This window comes from Patagioenas fasciata, chromosome 7 (genome assembly GCF_037038585.1).
Source record: "Patagioenas fasciata isolate bPatFas1 chromosome 7, bPatFas1.hap1, whole genome shotgun sequence".
In the NCBI taxonomy this organism is placed as follows: Eukaryota; Metazoa; Chordata; class Aves; order Columbiformes; family Columbidae; genus Patagioenas; species Patagioenas fasciata.
This window is the reverse complement of record NC_092526.1, coordinates 512,975-531,407: the sequence shown is the minus strand read 5'-3', so window position 1 is coordinate 531,407 and position 18,433 is coordinate 512,975.

Genomic DNA, 18,433 nt, shown 5'->3' with positions numbered 1-18,433 from the left:
TGAGCACCTCACGGCAGGCGGCGAGGGGCACAGAGACCCCTCTCATGGCTTCAGGGCTCATTGGCGCTAATATCTCAGGCCACAGCGACAGCCACCCATCTAATGAAAAGACACTGCAAAAAGCACCAAGCCTATTAGTAAACAAATCTTTGGAAGGCCACAATATAACCCTTAATTTAGTCTTAGACAGAAAACAGCAATTTGGGTTCATGTAAAGCACTTAATATCATGCCAACCAAACAGGCACCTGTGAGCCCAAGGCTTTGAACATCAGTTTTATCCAGACTTCTAGAAATCCTCAGTGAAACTTCAGGTGGCTCTGGGCTTTTAAATGTCTAGAACTATTGCCTAAATGATTTCTGACAAAATTGCTGCGAAGGCGTAATATGCGAACGCCCTATTCTGGTCATGCATTTTTCTTTTGTGTGTTTGCTTGTTGTGGTGGGTTTTTTGTTTGTTTGTTTGCTCTTTAAGGTCAGTAACTATTTGGATTCAGGACCATAGTCAATGTTAATTGCGTATATTTGTTTTGGATAATTGCTTGGATTATGGTAAAGTAAACACTACCCTTAACTAGTTATTTCAGAGCTGACCCCGGTAAATGCAGACTGATCCTTTTAAAAGAGTACTGTATCTATTTTCACCTCTCACCTGTGGCTCATAGAGCTTGGTGCTGGAATTAAAACCATGTGTTTTCTTTTCCCCTGCACTATCTCTTAATAAAAACTGCCAGTTATGCTTTTTAGACCAAACAAAAGAACTTGCGGTTTTGGTATCAAATAAGAGGTACTAAGTGATTTAACGAATTCCAAGAATGTGCCTTGAACTATGAGAAATCATGAGTATTTCTTACCGCGTTTGTTCTTTATCTTATGAAGTGACAATAACGCAGAGGCTAAATGACACCTTCCAAACAAAACACATTCTAAATTTAATTATGTCAAGTGTTATCACAGGAATCTAAATATATTAGCATAAGAATATTATAATTCTTCACAGTAAATAGAAGACTGAGTTATGTTATAAAAAAATTAAGATATAAGCTTTCATTTTGTCAGACCCTTACTTAGCTCTCCAGAGCTAGATTCAAATGCAGGGTTTTTAACTTCACAGATAAGCAATAATCCATAATTCAATCCATTTTTCCTCAAATGCAACTATTTTTCTTGCTGTATCTCCATCATTCAAAGTGCAGACAATCTCGCTTGCTCAGCAATACGCTGAACTGTGGTGGCCTGAGCTAAGAAGACAGACGATCCTGAAGGTGAAGCAGGAGACAGCTCAAAGTCCATGACTGGCTTCAAAACAGACCAACACCCAATTGATGGAGACCCAGAAGCAAGAAGAAAATAACATCAGCCTTTATGATTGTAACTGAATAGAAAGTCTCTGACGTATTATAAAAAGAATCTTCAACATTGATAATGACGTAAAAACAAACAAGGTTGGTGGTTTTGCATGCAGTTACATGGATGCAAGTCTCATTTGCAAGGGAAACAAAGAAAGGGAGTAAATTTATTAAAAGATGCGACGGTTATGCTCAAAAATTAAAGAAGATTACTTATCCCCAGCATATACACTCAGCCTTTTCAGTGGTGTAATAAGTGACCTTGTCCTTCTCCCTTTACATTCAAAATGGACGCATAAATTACACAACAAAACAGCATAATGTTTGGCAACAAAGCAATTTCTCGAAGGTATTGAAAGCAGTTTGAGAGTATTAGGATTGGGGTGGCACATTTTGTCTTGCTGTGTGGTCTTGCCCCTCTTTGTACATCGCTAGGATACATTGATCAATAAGAGTTCAGTTACAAAATTGCTTCAGCGTGTGGCTTTCCAGGGCAAGGCCTACCCATCTGAATGGTTTTCCTCACAACAGGAAGAAGAAATGGGAAGAGTGCATAAAAGTCAGTTTTTACTGCAGCGTGGGGTTTCCGATGTCACCAGTCAGTGTTCCTGTGCCAACCGGTGCTGATAGACTCCTGTAATACAGAGGAAAAGACATGCTGCATCGTGAAGAAAATGGATCCTGAGATACGAAAAAGAGAAGAGAAAGCACATCGTGATGTGTGATCACACAATAGAGTCACTGAGAACGGAGTATGCTTTAGAAACCTGTTCTACCTACAGATGGGATTGGGTATTTTAAGGTTAATAAATTATGGTGGAAGCCTTATTTCTGCTTTGTCAGTTTATTATTGCTTGCTTTATTTGCTGGAGATTACATTTTGGCAATGTGTAGTTCCGGTGAAATCTAAGGAATCTAACAAATGACACCAGCGCAATTGTTCACAACCCCACCTAGCGGCCTCACGCATCTCCAATGGATTTATGTAGTTCGCAGCCTGTACGTTTAGAACTCCCTCCTTTTTTTCTTGCCATGTTCTTCTTATTTTAATACTTGAAAATTCAATTAAAAACTAAATGCATTTTATTTACCCAAGGTTTGCAGTATCGCTATCACAGCAGTAATTATTTTACAGATATTTAGCAATTTCCATCCTGAAGAGTCAAGATATTTTGTGACCACAGCGTAACAAACCAGGATGCAAACTGTGTATAGGGGTCCTGTCACTCAGTGACAACTGCACCCTTTCTCAGAGTGGAACTCAACATCTGTTTGACGATAGACGGCCACATTACAGACCATTTAAACCAAAGGGCAGTAGTGTTAAATCTGAAACTGCAAAGAGTCAGATAGAGGCTCATACTTCCTGAATGAGGATATAAGGAGTACGCAAGTGCCAATATTTTAGCTCTTGCAAATAATGACCTGGAATACGTAATCGCAGATGCTGAGGATTTTGACCTTGTATCCAAACCGGGAAACAAAGAGCCGGTCACCTGTAGCAGAGTGCTGTCCCTTGCACGGCGGGACACGGGGACTTGGGTTACTCAGGGGAAAGGGTGCCATCTGCTGAACTGGCAATGTGCATAAGCAAGTTATTTCCCAAGATCACCTGAGAGAGACAATCTTGCATGTAGAAATCTTTAAGCACTTGCATCTTAACCGTCTTTACATCAGTCTGCTGCACACGGGGATTAGGATTCAGTCTTTAAATATATAATGACCTTTTGCTGAGACCGCTGTCCATCTAGTGAGAAATATGCTCTGACTGTACGGTGTCCCGTTTCCTTCTACTTATTTCACATGCTACCAGAGTTAAGACCATCTGTTTGGGTTTATTTGTTCTTTTCCTTTCTTTCTGTATTAGAACAGCAGCTATTCAAAAAGATCCAACATGTTGCTACAGCTTACGTGTGCTTCGTGCTGCAGATAATACAGAAGTGTCACAAGGGTGTTGGCTAAAGCCTCATGGACCACATATGAAGTGTCACTAAGGAGTGAGAAATACATGCATTACAAAACTGTATTTCTTAGAAAAGAAAGCAAACACAATAATTTGGGAAAAGAAAAACATGCCTTTGCAATAAACAGTTTTTCTAATTGGATTTAGGATGAGGCCTTCATAAATGCATTTGCCCTTTTTAACATTCCAAATAGACCCTTAACTTTAAAATAACGCCCTGGATGTGACAATCTATATGTAAAAGTTGTGTTTTCATCCAGAAGAATAATTTGTTTCTGTGAAACAAAACCCACACAATTTTGCCGATGTTATTATGTCTGCTTATTAGTGGTAAGGGCAATAATGTTTTAAAAGCTACAATCTTATTTCCTGGTTTCATGGCTATTGAGTTATTTTAAACATTTTTCTGCATAGTAGCTTCCAATGACAGGACCCATCCTTCTCCCTTTTTCACATGCACAGCCTAGCCCTAGTGTAACATGAGGACATTTCATAGAACATATGAGTGAGTATCTCCAGAAGGAGACTGAACCTGACTTTTAGCTCTCCTGGGCAAGGGTTCAGCTGACCACAAAGCGGGGCGATTCTCTTACAGATCCAAGTGGTAGTTTGTGTTTCTGATGACTTCACATTATGTAGGAATGATCTGGAGTTCCCTTGTTCAGCTTCCACAGCAAGTTTCCTGAGTTCCTGACTGTAAGGATTTGCGTTTATTTTCCTTACGTTTGTGTTCCAGCATGAACGGCAATGTTATACGTCCAAAGCCGCCCACGAGGGCCACACGCAGATGGAGCGATGGTTGGCAGCAGGTCGGGAGGAGCTGAGCGGACATGGAGGTGCTGAGCTCTTGTCCCTGGGATCCAGGGACAGGATGTGTGGGAATGGTCAAAGTTGTGCCAGGGGAGATTTAGATTGGACATTAGGAAGCATTTCTTAACAAAGAGGGTGGTCAAACACTGAACAGGCTTCCTAGAGAGGTGTTTGGTGCCCCAAGCCTGTCAGTGTTTAAGAGGCATCCGGACAATACTCTTGCCATGTCTGACTTTTGGTCAGCCCTGAACTGGTCAGGCAGTTGGACTAGATGGTCCCTTCCAAGTGAAACAGGCTGTTCTATTCTAAACCTTTTTCGTGAGTTAGTTGTACAGTATCTTTGTTTTAAATTATCCATTCAGTTTATTATAACCTGGCTGACACTTTATCCCATTTGTCATTAAGTGCAACACTACTTGATCACTGATCCCTTTTAATTATTGCCTTAAACGCAGAAATGAGTTTAAGGCTGTGTTTCTATTAGACACATAAGATGATTTAATAGATAACTACAGAGAAAAAAGGGAGATACCATTCAGCTCTCGTCTTCCTCCCAACTCCCAGCTATTTACTCTTGCCCTTAACTTTTACCGTGACATTATTTTGACTTAATTAAAGTGAAACAAAACAATCCCAGCCCCCTGCAAACAAAGATTGTTTTCAGCAGTTTAGTGCTATAAATTCAAACGTGTATGAATCACAGAGGAAAATTGGTATAAAGGAGGGTATGATCTGTGAATATCCAGGGCCTAAGGGGGAGCAAGAGAGGGGCCAGGTGGGGATGGGCAGATGGAAAAGGCAAGGAGATGACATAACCAATAGTCATGGGCCACTGGGTGAGCTCAGCTGCCCATGGAACCTCCTAAGGACAGTAACACAGTGAACAGTAAAAGGCTGTGGCCAGGTCTGGTCCTTGAAGCAGAACATCAGCAGGTTGCATGAACACGGGTGACTGCACAGGCCTGTGGACCTGGAACGAGATGGAAGCTCCAATTACTGGAATTTAACTGCGTATCAGGTGACCTATCCTAACTACCTGTGAGTGCTCCTTACTCATAGCAAACTTGAGGTTAATTTGGCTTACACTGAAAGGGAAGAGGCTTGAATTAGGATACGTCACCTAATAGGTACTGTGGTCCAAGACTGGGCCCTCTGCCAGGGTGCACATGGCTCAGCAAACAAGCAGGATCTTGTTTAGCTGCAAGAACTTGTTCCTGTGGACACGTCCTGACTTGATCCATCACACGTGTCCAGCTCCGAGCACCCAGACCACAACACACGTGTGGTCTTGAGAAGCTTTAACATGAGCTGGCGGTATCCAGGTGGCTGTTGCTGGAATTTCTTGTAGCTGTAGAACTCACTCTTATTCCCAGCTCCTGCAGTGCTTGCTTTTGTATATCTATACCCCCACTTACATGTAATAACCAACATATTACACCACTATTACAAATCCATCAGTGTTTCATCATAATAATTCTGGTAACGGTCTGTTCTTTCGATTCAGATATACTTTAAAGTGTCTGCCTTTACCACATTCAGAGTATTTTCTCCTATGCAGCCCTTTTGCTTTTTTACTTCCTTTTAAGTCTTTGCTCCAAAAAGGTGAAAGTCATTGAAATTCTTATTTAAAAGTGATTCAGCTGCTTTGATACGTCAGTTAATTATTTTGCAATTCTGCATAGGACCTTGTACCTTGCATTTGCATATGTTACTTCAAGAGCTCGGCAGAAATACACATATCTATATGTAAAAAAAATAAATACGCACTATAGCACCTAATCCACTTTTATATTCGGTCATAAGGTTTCTGTAAAACAAAACTGCATTCATATTTGGTGAATGCAGTTCTACACATCCATAGCTACAAGATGGTGTCAGCTTCATCACATTTCAAGCTTTTGACACTGCATTAAGCAAATAGTAGTTTGTATGAATTTGTTCCCAAAGGTATTTGGGGATTCCGTGTTTGATCAAGGTGAAGAGCAGAGGAAGATTCACATGCTTGGCAAGCGTTCCGTGGTACTCACAAGGCAGCAGATCGACCGCTGCGCCGCGGCGAGGGGCACCCGAGCGGACCCCAGCGCGCTGTGGCTGCCGGAGGAAGGGAGATGCTCGTAGTCAATAGGTTGGCAAGGAAATGTTTTGTGGCTTTGCTGGTTTGAAATCGAGCCTTCAGAGAAAGAGACAAATTAAGCAACATTTCACAATAACATTTTTATTGGAGTTTAGATTCCTTCTTGGGTGGATACAGAGGACACGAAACACTGAGTTGTGTTATTTTTGCAGAGATAATATGATTTGAGAAATATGTAACTTCATTTAGAAAGAAAAGTAGAAGCTACAGAAGAAAAAGACATTGTAATAAGTGAAATGAGAGTTTGAGAAGGATGCGAACTATGACCTGTTTACCATGATACTTAGTTCTCCATATTATATTTAAATCTTTTTCACTTCCCACTCAATACATAAATATTTACTGAAGTAAGGTGGCTCTCGAAATTAACTCCTTGTAAATTCACATCTAGGTCTGAAACAAACTTCAGGAGCAAATAATCCTCACTCTATCCAAGATCACTTTGATATTTAATCTCAAAACGATGAGCTGCAGCAGGCTGAACTCTTCTGTCACTAATTAAACAAAATATAACTCGTCAGATGGCGAGGAGTTATGCACATAGAGCGGAGGGAAGAGCACGAAAACCATGCGCACAAATGATCACCGAATGGAGACGTGACCAAAGGAAACAGATTGCAAGTTTTTATACAAGGAAACACTTTTCAGTGTGTATTACTAATGGGATTCTAATTTGGGCTGCCAAAACATTTGCCAAGGTTAAATCCAGGACAAAAACCTTATCCGCTTGAATATCAGTTCTGAACTCACTGAATCTCACTGTACCAAAATATATTTCAGTCAAAGAAGTTGCAAGGATCTTGATGTAGGCAAATGTTTGAAAGATTCCAGAAAGTATATGACTCAGTAATGAGATCTAATATCTATGAGAAAGCTTCTGTGAATTGCTGGAGTGTCGTGTCAGGTAAAAACGGAAGCTGATAGATCAACATCAGTTGCCATGAACTATTGATTTGATCCTATTTATTGTAGGGTAAACATGTTAGCACAGAATCATAGACTCACAGAATCATTTTGGTTGGAAGGGACCCTCAAGAACATCGAGTCCGTCCATAACCCACCCCTGGCACTGCCCCATGTCCTGAGAACCTCATGTCCGTCTGTCCAGCCCTCCAGGGATGGTGACTCCAGCACTGCCCTGGGCAGCCTGTTCCAATGCCCCACAGCCCTTTGGGGAAGAAATTGTTCCCAGATCCAACCTCAACCTCCCCTGGTGCAACTTGAGGCCGTTTCCTCTGCTCCTGGCGCTTGTTCCTGGGGAGCAGAGCCCGACCCCCCTGGCTCCAAGCTCCTTTCAGGCAGTTCAGAGATCAGAAGGTCTCCCCTCAGCTCCTGTTCTCCAGCTGAACCCCCCAGCTCCCTCAGCCGCTCCCATCACACTTGTGCTCCAGCCCCTCACCAGCTCTGGTCCCTTCTCTCCACTCGCTCCAGCACCTCTAGACCTTTCTTGGCATGAGGGGCTAAACCAAGTTTGCATTCTGCAATTGTCTTATTGTACAGCTGCCTTAAAACCAGAAAAGCTCCACTGGCACAAAACTGGACTTCTGGGGAATAAAAAATCATCTTCTGCATATTTTGATTCATGTCATTGCAGGCGTAGGGAGCTTCATGTGAAGGAAATGTGAAATAGAATTCCAATTTGCTATAACAGAGATGAAAAAAGGGTATAATAGCCCTGTACTAAACCATATGTATTCTGAAACTGCTTGCATGAGGAATTCTGTCTTCACTGAAACCCAAAATAAGCCATGTTAGTGGTGCTACCAATAGATGCAATTGGTCTTAATTACTAAGTAATACATGTACCGGGTGCTCTACAGGCAAGCAATATAAGCAGAAATGTTTGCGTTTCCAGGCATGCCCATACATTAAGTTCTTCTTAGGTACACTTTTCTGTTTAAAAACATATTTAAATTATCATCGCTATTGTAAGTTAATCCTATGCAGTTTGACTTTCTTTGGATAAACGCCTCTTTGAAAACATTTAAGATGGCTTGGAATCATGGGTTATATTTTTGTTGATCATAAATATATCAGGTGGATATTAATTAGGACTAAGCTTTGGTGCATTTATACAAAAACATTTAGACTATGTACACTTGGAAATTAAACCACTTTCTAATTTTGCACAGGTCTCCCTGGAAAAGAGAAATGCACTATACATTATACAAGCAACCTGACCATAGGCTTCTCAGTCTTTGCAAGATAAAACATGACTGTAGTTAGTCAGGAAGAGTGGCAAGATGCCAAAGTGATCAGTGAGTAAAAACAACACTGCATTTCCAAACCAGAAATATATAGCCAAATTGTTTCCAGAGACAATCAGTATGCTTTCAATAGATTATAAAACATACTTTTAATATGTGGCAACAATGTACAAGCCCACATTCCTATTGCAAACTTAGGAACACACTGCTGGTACAGCCGCTATCTCTGTATCAATAGAATTGTATAATTTGCTACTCTTAACCTCGGGCATTACAAACATTTATGACTTGGAAACTTCCATGGTTTGTGAGAAGTTCCATAACCCAGGTAGCAGGTAAGGGCAGCTGCCAGAGATCTAAGTATAAATGTCACTGGCTGTTACAGTGAGGGTGTCAGTAATATCTGTAAATATAAGCTTAATATTAACTTACCAGTTGCATATACAAAGCTTGTTTATTTGAGTGAATTCTGTAGGACCAATTCCGATATATCAGCAATCACTCCACTAGCAGATACTAGAGGCACTACTAGTTTTTACTAGACTGTGAGGAGCATGATAAGGTCTCAATATCTGCACAGGTCAAACCCAAAACACATACCTGTGATTCCTCGGAGAATATATGAAAAATAAACCACAAAAAAAGGCAAAACATAATATATATGTTCATTGTTTAACAGATAAGATGGTAAATATACTATGGTAAGTGTTATTCCATTCCTACAACAGTGTGTTACACACATTTTATAATAAAAGTAAATGTATTAACTGCATTTTCTGTAACATCGCTTACATCTGGAAATGGTTATAGCTGAAAACGGAGTTTACCAGTCCTAAGTATGGACGCACCAGAAGGAGCTTCAGCAACAAAGGGGACCCTTCTAGAGCAAGCGCCGGGCCGTGCCGTTCCCAGAGCCGGCGCCGCAGGTCGGACGCTCTGCAGCTCCCTCCCGGCAGCACCTGAGCCGCGAACCCGGCTGCGTGCTGCGCTTCGTGAGGAGCAGGAAATTCCTCCCGGTTGCCTAGAAAACCTTATTTTGCAGTGATTTGTCTACTTTTTTGTCTTGCACATAAAGGAAGTTAGAAATATTGCAAACGATCATTTCTGGAGATCGTGATCTCTGACCTTTATCTGCATTTAACAATGGTTTAAATTCCACGTTTTGTTCAAAATAGCATTCACACAAAACCCTTCTAAATAGCCTTCTGCCAACTGCTATTCAGCGTGTGAGAGCCGTCCTCATTGCAAAAGCCTTTTCTCCCACATTTCGTTGTTTTAGGAGTAAATTTTACTGGTTGCATTTTTAGATTTTTTTCTTTACATGGTTAATGAGAAGTGAAAATGTTAATAGTCTGACATGCAATTTCTTTCTATGACTTTCTGCCAAGTACAGTTGAACCAGCAGTCAAAATACTGACGGGTTTTATGTTAACAATAAGAATAATATAACAGTGGTTTCAAAACTGATTGTTTCACTAACACTTTAGTGATTCCCATCCACGCAGCAGACATTTACAACGAAAGCAGATACTTCCAGCGGTGATCATTTCTCATTTTCACAGCTGGTGCCCAAACCCTCCCTTGACTACTTTAGGAAAGAGCAGATGTATTAGTAATCTCAAGCTCCAATAATGAAAAGGTTAAAAAGTGCTAAATAACAATATGGAGAATATGATTTAAAATGTAAGATCTAATTTTTCTTATTCTATCTTATGAATGTGATGTTATATATTTGTTACTCAGGCCACAGAGTTTGGATAAAACCAATTTATTATTTACAAAACCAAAAAATGTACAAAACACCTAAATGGAAGATTTTTATATTGTATTTGACATGTAAGAGGAAGAAAGAAACAGAAATAAATTACTCAAAGCTAGGGGAAACAAAGACGTTGTTATTTTCCTAAAAAAGCAAGTTATAAATATAAAGTTCAGATGAGTGTGAAATAAGAGAAGCCTGTATTTAATTATTCCTGAATATTCGGCCCTAACTTCCAGGATGAAGAGCGCAGCCCTCCGAGTCACTGGCATGTGTCCCGGCGGAACACGAGGAGAGCAATGGGCCCTGTGTTCAGCAAGGGCTGCAGGCTTCTCCTGAGACTTTGGCCAAAGCCCCGGGACAATGGCTTTGTCGGGCGGGAAAGTGCTGCTCACCCGCTGCCGCATCGCAAGTGTCCCTGCTGTCCCTGCTGTCCCTCCTGTCCCTGCTGTCCCTGCTGTCCCTCCTGTCCCTGCTGTCCCTGCTGTCCCCTGCCCACGCCGCTCGGGCACAGCGCAGAGCTTCCTGAAGCCGCCAGGTCACACCTGTGCTCGGCGTGCGGGAGAGGACAACACGTGGACTTCGAGACTGCGCGTGAAAAGAAGGAAGGAAAGGGCATTAACAGCTTCCTTTGTGCATGTGGATAAGAGCTACATGCACTACGATAACTGAACAGAAATTAACACATGTAAATTCTATAAATTCACCTTCTCTGGATCAAAGCAGTACGATCAAAAATTAATCCCTTTTTATGCAAGATGCTGCATGTGAGACACCCAATGGTTTTAGATACGGCATCAGGAAGGAAATAATCCAATTAATTTGTTTCAAACTTGCCTAATTTCATGTAAGCTGACCTTAAATGAAACAGCCATATATCACTAACTGTAGATTCTGATTTCAGGTTCGGTCCTTCCAGGCAGGAAGATTCAGGTTTATTTAGGGGCACATGCGGAGCAGTAATTAAGTCAGCTAATCGTGTGGCTGTTTTGTAAAGCAGTGGAGATGCAGCCTCTGCCTCCAGCTGAATCAGACTGCTGGTGTGCTCTATGCTGAATGTGTTGTCTGTGTTCTAGGCATGCTATCAAATCTGTCATTAGAAGTCCTACAGATGCCTGTTTTGTGCATGCAAAAAGACTTTGTCCATCCATGGCAATGTCTTTAGGTACTTACGTTGGCAAAATAGCAAGTGCCCACAAAATGCCAGTGGAAAAAACATGTCACCTACAGGCAGACACAAAAGAGGTTAACTGCTTTTGTTGTTTTGTTTTAGCTTTTCTGAGCCCTACTCCCAGAACTACGAAATTAAATTCCACTTCAGCACCTAAATGTTTCTAGAAATGAACCCGAGCAAAATTAGTTTTGAGTTCACCGTATCACGAGATTGTTCCACAGCTCGGTGTTTTCAGCCTGCTGTACCGAAATCTCCAATGACCGTATAACCACAGACACAGCGGAAATAGTAAAGATATTTGCTGTGTGACAGCTACGTGTCATTTTCCTCTAAATCTCTTTCTGTCAATCAACTGTCTGGTCTAATTAAGAGATGTCTCCTCAGAGTGATGTAGAGTCATCTTGCCAGTAGGGCTATCAAACTCACACCGCAAGAAAGGATCAACTCAGTAACTGAGAGAGATTTAGTTTGACACCTTTTGCACTTATAGGACATTCAAAGAATGTGAGTAAACACACAAGTCCACCTATACAGGGTCAGAAAATTAGCATACCCAGGCCAGTATCTTGTTTCCAGCAGTTTCTATCTGGTGGGTTAACCCTGAACATAGAACATAGAACAAGATCCAGAGATAATGCTCATACAGGCTGGCAGCACTCCTTGCAAGACCACATCCTTACCTGGGACCCTGTGCAGAACAGACCCTGTCAGACTGGTACTAAGTCCCTGATCACAGTCTGCATGTCGGAACATATGCTGGGTGCTGGCTTTGTTCAAAACGATCGGCTCGGCCCTGCAGCATGCTATGCTCAGTTGTGCCAGGGCTAGGACACGTGCTGTATTTTTTTGAAGTCGTAATCTGTCCTGTTTTCTGCTGATAGAGTTGATTTTCTTTCTAGTAGCAGGTATAGTGCTGTGTTTTCGATTTAGTATGAGAAGAATGTTGACAATACACTGATGTTTTGGTTGTTGCTAGATAATCGAGGACTTTTCAGCTTCCCACACTTCACCAGGCGCACAGGAAACTGGGAAGGAGCAAAGCCAGGACAGCTGACCCAAGCTGGCCATCAGGTATTCCTGACCGCGAGACATCATCCTCGGCAGATAAACTAGAGTTGCCTGGAGGCAAATACGGCTTGGGAATGGGTGTGCTATTGGTGTCACGGTAGGTGAGCGTTGTTTATCACTTGTTTTGTAGAGTCTGTTGCTGTTATTGCTATTATTATTATGTCTTCCTTTGCTGCCCTATTAAAGTGTTCTTAACACACGAGTGGTTTGTTTTCCCCTTTTGGTGCTCTCCCCCATACCACTTCGGGGGCGTATTGTATGAGCAACTGTGTGGTCCTGGTTGCTGGCTGGGGTTAAACCATGACATACTCCTTTTCAGACACAGACGAAAGCATAGCTCTGCTCACATGCAAAGCATACTGGCCTGTACCAGTCATGGTAGGCAATGTGGAATGCAATTGCACAGGTATGCTGCCCCTTACTATTTCCCCTTCATTAGTCAACTAAGTATTAACGCCCATGACTCTTATTTATAAATGTCCTCTCCATTCCCCACACAAACACACTCCACCCAGCTCCCTCTCACTGACATTTCTTTTTATGGAGGTCAGACCAACTTGGTGTGATTCAGCACACAAAGAAAGGCCGGACCTGCCCATGGGGTGCACCCTGCACACAGGAGTGCACGGCTGGAACTACCCTGTGCTGTCTGAGATCCCCCCAGCTCATTCAAATCAGACGAGCACAGAATTCTGCTTCAGGTAACTTGCCTGTAGAAAAAAAGACACAAAACATTAAAACCGGTTATGTTATTCCTTGGCCCTTAATGGCACCTGAGAAGGAAAAGGCCCGTTGCAGCATCAGTCTGTGTCTGTGAGGATAAAATAAACAGTCATAGAAATGAAGACTGAAGATGTGTTTTCCTGCCTGTTTTCAACGTGTAGCTCTGGGCTGTGAGTCTGGTATTCGGTGTCTCTTCTACAAACACTGTGAGCGTCCAGTCTCACAGTCTATACAACACTGGCAGTGTTTATCATCACATCAGCAATAAACTCAAGGACAGGCAACGGAAACGCCTCAGGTGGAGTGAAGGAGCATCTTTACTCCCCGATCTGTCTCCAGCATTGTCTATGTTGTCTATGTCTATGTCTACCGTCTACGCTGTCTCTGAGAGGCAAAGGTGAAGAAGTGCTGCCCATGGGGGCCTCCCTGATGGAAATCTCCAAGAATACCTCACACCAAAAGCAGAAGCATGGCCTCATCTTCTCTCTTCCCCCTTCCCGTCTGCTGGCTGGTGGCTCCCCATCCTCGGTCAAAACAAAATCCTTTTGTTTCCTCTTTCAATTTCTTAAGCTGGTATAAAATGGACACAATAGAGAATACGGTTTGGTTCTTTAGTGCAAATCACTCATTATCAGGTAAACTCAAACTAGGCCTTTGTTCTATTAATGTACATGCCCTTCTGTTTTAAATCAATAATTGTATGTTTTTAAACAATTACATTAGTTCATCTCCCACATCTGAACTGTAGAGCAGAAGTCAGGCAGCCAGGGAATAGTTGAGCAGCTTTTCCACAGGTGAAATACACTTCAGGTACATGTAGTGAGTGGAGATGGCAGCTGGCGATGGCAAAGTTGAGAACCTCTGGGCAAGGATTAAGGGTCAGACAAATGAAGCGCATGTCATTGTGCGTGTCTACCGCAGGCCACCCAACCAGGATGACAACACTGATGAGTGATTCTTTAAGGAACTAAGCCTTTAAGGAACTAACCTGCCCTTGTCCTTGTCTCCACAGTGACCACGACACAGTCGGGTTTAAAATCTTTGCTAATGGGAGGAAAACTGTCAGCAAGACCTGAACACTAGACATGAGGAGAACAGACCTCAGGTTGCTCAGAGAACTGCTCAGTAAGGTTCCCTGGAAAGAAGCTTTTGAAGGTGTTGGGGTCCATCACTGTTGGTTGTTTTTTAAGTACCACCTACTAAAAGCACAGGACCAGGCAATTCCAAAACGCTGAAAGCCAAGCAGGCGAGGCAGAAAGCTGGCTTGGCCGAGCAGGGATCTTGAACTGTGGTGGAAAAATAAATTACATGGCCAGTGAAAGCAAGGTCAGCTGTCATGGGAGGACTACGAAGATCCTGCTCAACACACGCGACCAAAGCTCACTTAGAGTTGAAGCTGGCCAGTACCGTGAGGGACAATAAAAAGGGTTTTTTAAAATATGTTAACGGCAAAAGGCAAACCAGAAATAACATTGGCCCTTTACTTGGTGAGCATTGTCACCTCATAAACAGAGACGTAGACAAAGCCGAGATGTTTAATGCTTCCTTCACCTCGATCTTCAACACCGAAGATGGACTCGGGGCTCCCACAGCCCTGGGCTAGAGAACCGCGGCTGTGTGAACAATGAACTCCCCATCAACCCAGAACTTGTGCGGGATCTGCCAATCCAGCTACATCCCTACAGGTCGATGGGGTCTGATGGGGTTCCTTCTATGATTCTATGATAACCGTATAAGCTAGGATTACGTTCCTAATCCCACATTTGATTTATTAGTCAAGTCCTCTTGATATTTATTTTCTCATTTGTGTTAGGCACAAGAAGAAGATATTTACTCTGGTCTTATTAAGTGCACAGCAAAACACAGTTGTTCATTTTGACTTTTTCTTGGTTGAACCTCAAGAAAGGGATATTGATCTTTTCAGCCATAGGTTGGAAATGTCTTCTGTTTTAATCATAGTCACTTTTCACTACCCATAAAAATGATGGACATACTCTACCTTAAGGAAAATAAATAAATAAATAGATAGATAAATTCAAGTAGCTATTTTGAGAGGGAGAGAGAGAGAACTCAGCTTCAGTTACTGGAAAAGGACAAAGATCCCCTTGTTGTGTGTACGTGCCACTAACAATTCCTGACGCTTTGCCCCTCCCACTTCCTTCTCTGCTTTAACATTAAATTAGTCACAACAACACAACAACAATAATTATGTTGTTCTTGGATTCCAATCCATTCTCATCAACGCAGTGGTAAAACATACTGTACTCCCCACCCTAGCTACACACTGTCCCCAGTAAGAGAGCTCAGATCAATTTCAATAACATTTATATTGCTGTTCTTCTTGTTAAAAATCTTCTTAACCCCATTTTATGTATATATATATATGTATAAAATATATCTGTTGGCTTTGTGCAATTGTTTGATTCTTATAACGTAGGCACAGAGAAAGATATCTTTAAGATATCCAAGTTTTACTAAGTTGTCAGTAGCAAAATTTTCATCCTAAATGGCAATAAGCAAAGACATTTTAATCTTCAAAGGAGTAATTTCCACTGCTCTGGGCAGGGTTAATCGATATAAATTAACTGAACCCGCAGAGATCAGGTTTCTCAAATCTGCAAGCACTGTCCCTAACTCAAGACAGTATCCTGGGCAGGAAGATGGAAGATTTGTTTGATTTAGGTAAAGTTTGAAAGTCTTTCCATTTCAAAGCTTCCTGTATAAAAATTAGTTTTTATTTAAACTAGTTTCTTATACCAAAAAAGTTTAAGAGCAGTGATTTTGACCTTGCCTCAAAAAATTACTATGTTCAAGATGCCTGCATTGTAAAGGCTGAACATATATATTTGATAAATAATTTCTTTCTATAATAATTATGAAGTGTTTCTGGCTGGTATTATTACAGTAGTTTCTTTAAGGCTTTATCTGTTCTAAATTATTTTGTGTCTATGACCATTTTTGTTTATTTTTTTTCCATTTTCCTACTGTGTGCTTTCAGTTTGGGTGGTTGGAATGAGCCTTTCGCAGCCACTGCGCTTCCCAGGTTTGTTCAGCTGTGGGCTGTGATTTGGATTTGTCCTCAGAGGGCACCTTTCTGCTCCACTGTCCACCCTCAGAAACCTTTCTGTGTAGCGTTTACCATAGACCTTCTTGCTGCCATTTCTCACTGAAAGGAGAGGGTAAAAATTGTTATGATATTGCCTGAAGTTCTTCATACAAATTAATATTCCAGATGCAATCTAAACTTCTTTTAAAAAAACAAACCAAACCACGAACTGGTGCTCTCTAATAAAATTCTTGAAGTCTGGTCAGAAATGTTATGAAAACTCTTTGGAAAGTGTCTATCTCCGGATGGGTATTAGAAATTAATTTTACTTAAGTATGACTTACCAACATGGGTAGATTAAAACTTGACAACTAAATGTCAGTTTCAGTTTATCTTAAAATTTCAGACAACGATCTGCTGAAGCTAAGGACAGACTCTATAAAATTTCAGTCATTTGTGGACAATTTCTGTCAGAGGGTGTAAGAACGAAGAGTCAGGGATAGTAACTCTGACTTGAATCTATTTCCATATTCTTGCTGTGGTTATGGCATGATGAAGCAGATGTACTCTAAACCTGCTGCTCTGCCATTTACAAGCACGTTATTACACAGGCTTTCGTTACTTCAGCTGTTATCACTCAACATTTGGACGTTTTCCTTAAGGCAAATCCCAAACTCTATTTCAGGCTCATTAGATTATGTCGTTTTAGCAATGATTCACAATGCAGAGCAGTCTTTGTGCAATGTGGTGATATTGGTCATTATACCTTAAGCTTTCCTAATTTTCTATATTTGTAATGGAACTAATTTACTTATGCAATATCACAGGATAGATCTTCGATCCATTATGCAGATTACAGAAAATATGCAAGCCTATGAGCTCAGGTGATAGCATCGTTTTTTATATTTTAAGAAGAGGAACAAAGTTGTGACAAGAGTATGGCCAACAAATGGCTCATAGATGGCTAATGAAAGGGATATTGCATCAGCCCTCAAGTAATACAGATGGCGCATTGTATGGAACAGGGCTAATGAATGGAATGGTATCACAACTTTCTGAGCAACCCCAGTAAATCCTCTTCTGATGACAGTGATACTGACTCAAAGAGCTCTGAGGTTTTGTGTTGGATAGAGCTTACCCTACTCACCTTCTAACTCGCTGTTAAAAATAAAGCATAACAGACTGACTTGGTGGTGGCCGCGATCTGCTGTGGCTGAGAAAGGCTGTACGCTCCGTGCTACATTCACAGTGAGTTCGCTTGATCTATGCATTACAGCTGATCTGTGCATGACTATAAGACAGAATGCCTCCTTTAAGTGTTGAATTTAACACAGATCTAACTCTTTCTAGAAGTGTTCTTGTTTGCTAACCAGGAAAAAAGGTAGTTGCTACTGCTGGAATGATTCATGAGGTCAGCTCCCCGCTGTCCTCCGTCCCCACAGACAGAGATGCCAAATAAGTGGTCCTGGCAGGGGCAGCAGCCTGCTTCTGGCTGCTAGAGGCAAGATTTTTCCATGGCCAATAAGCATTGCTTCAGGCATTCTGGTGAAAGGCAACATGCCCATCAGCAAAAAAACCCAGCAGCCTTTCTCTCCTATCAGTTTTTGTTTGATTGCTTCTCTCTCTACTTACAGCTGTTCCCAGTCCTTTGTCTCCAACTTGCTGATACTTTGCCCAACATTTCTCTATGAACGAGAATTGGTGAACAAACCCTGTCACAATCTAAACATATGGAAAAACACATTTAAAAGCATAAATGAGAAGCAGAGCGAAGGATATTGCTAAACATAGGACTGCCCTATTATTTAGGGATGCCACCTTGCCAGTTTCTAACCAGCCTGGCTGGTCCTACACATGTCCCGGATCTGTCAGAGCTATTAGGCACGCATGCATTGAATTTCTGTGTGTTGTAGCCCTGTGCCAGGGTGTCTGGTCATGTTTTCTGGGTTTTGTTTTTGTTTTTTGCTTCCCTTAAAGAATGAGCAGCCTGGTACTACTGCACACCACTTTATCTGAATTGCAACAATGCAATTGAGGACACTCATAATATTGGGATTCGGGAAAGCCCTGCTGTAGACTGGTGACAGATGGATATTGAATCAGTGAAATACTGAGATTTGTGACTGCAGTGCCAGAAGCCCACACTCCATAGTAACAACACGTCTTCTTCAGAGCCTGGTTCAGAACACACAGCAGCGTCA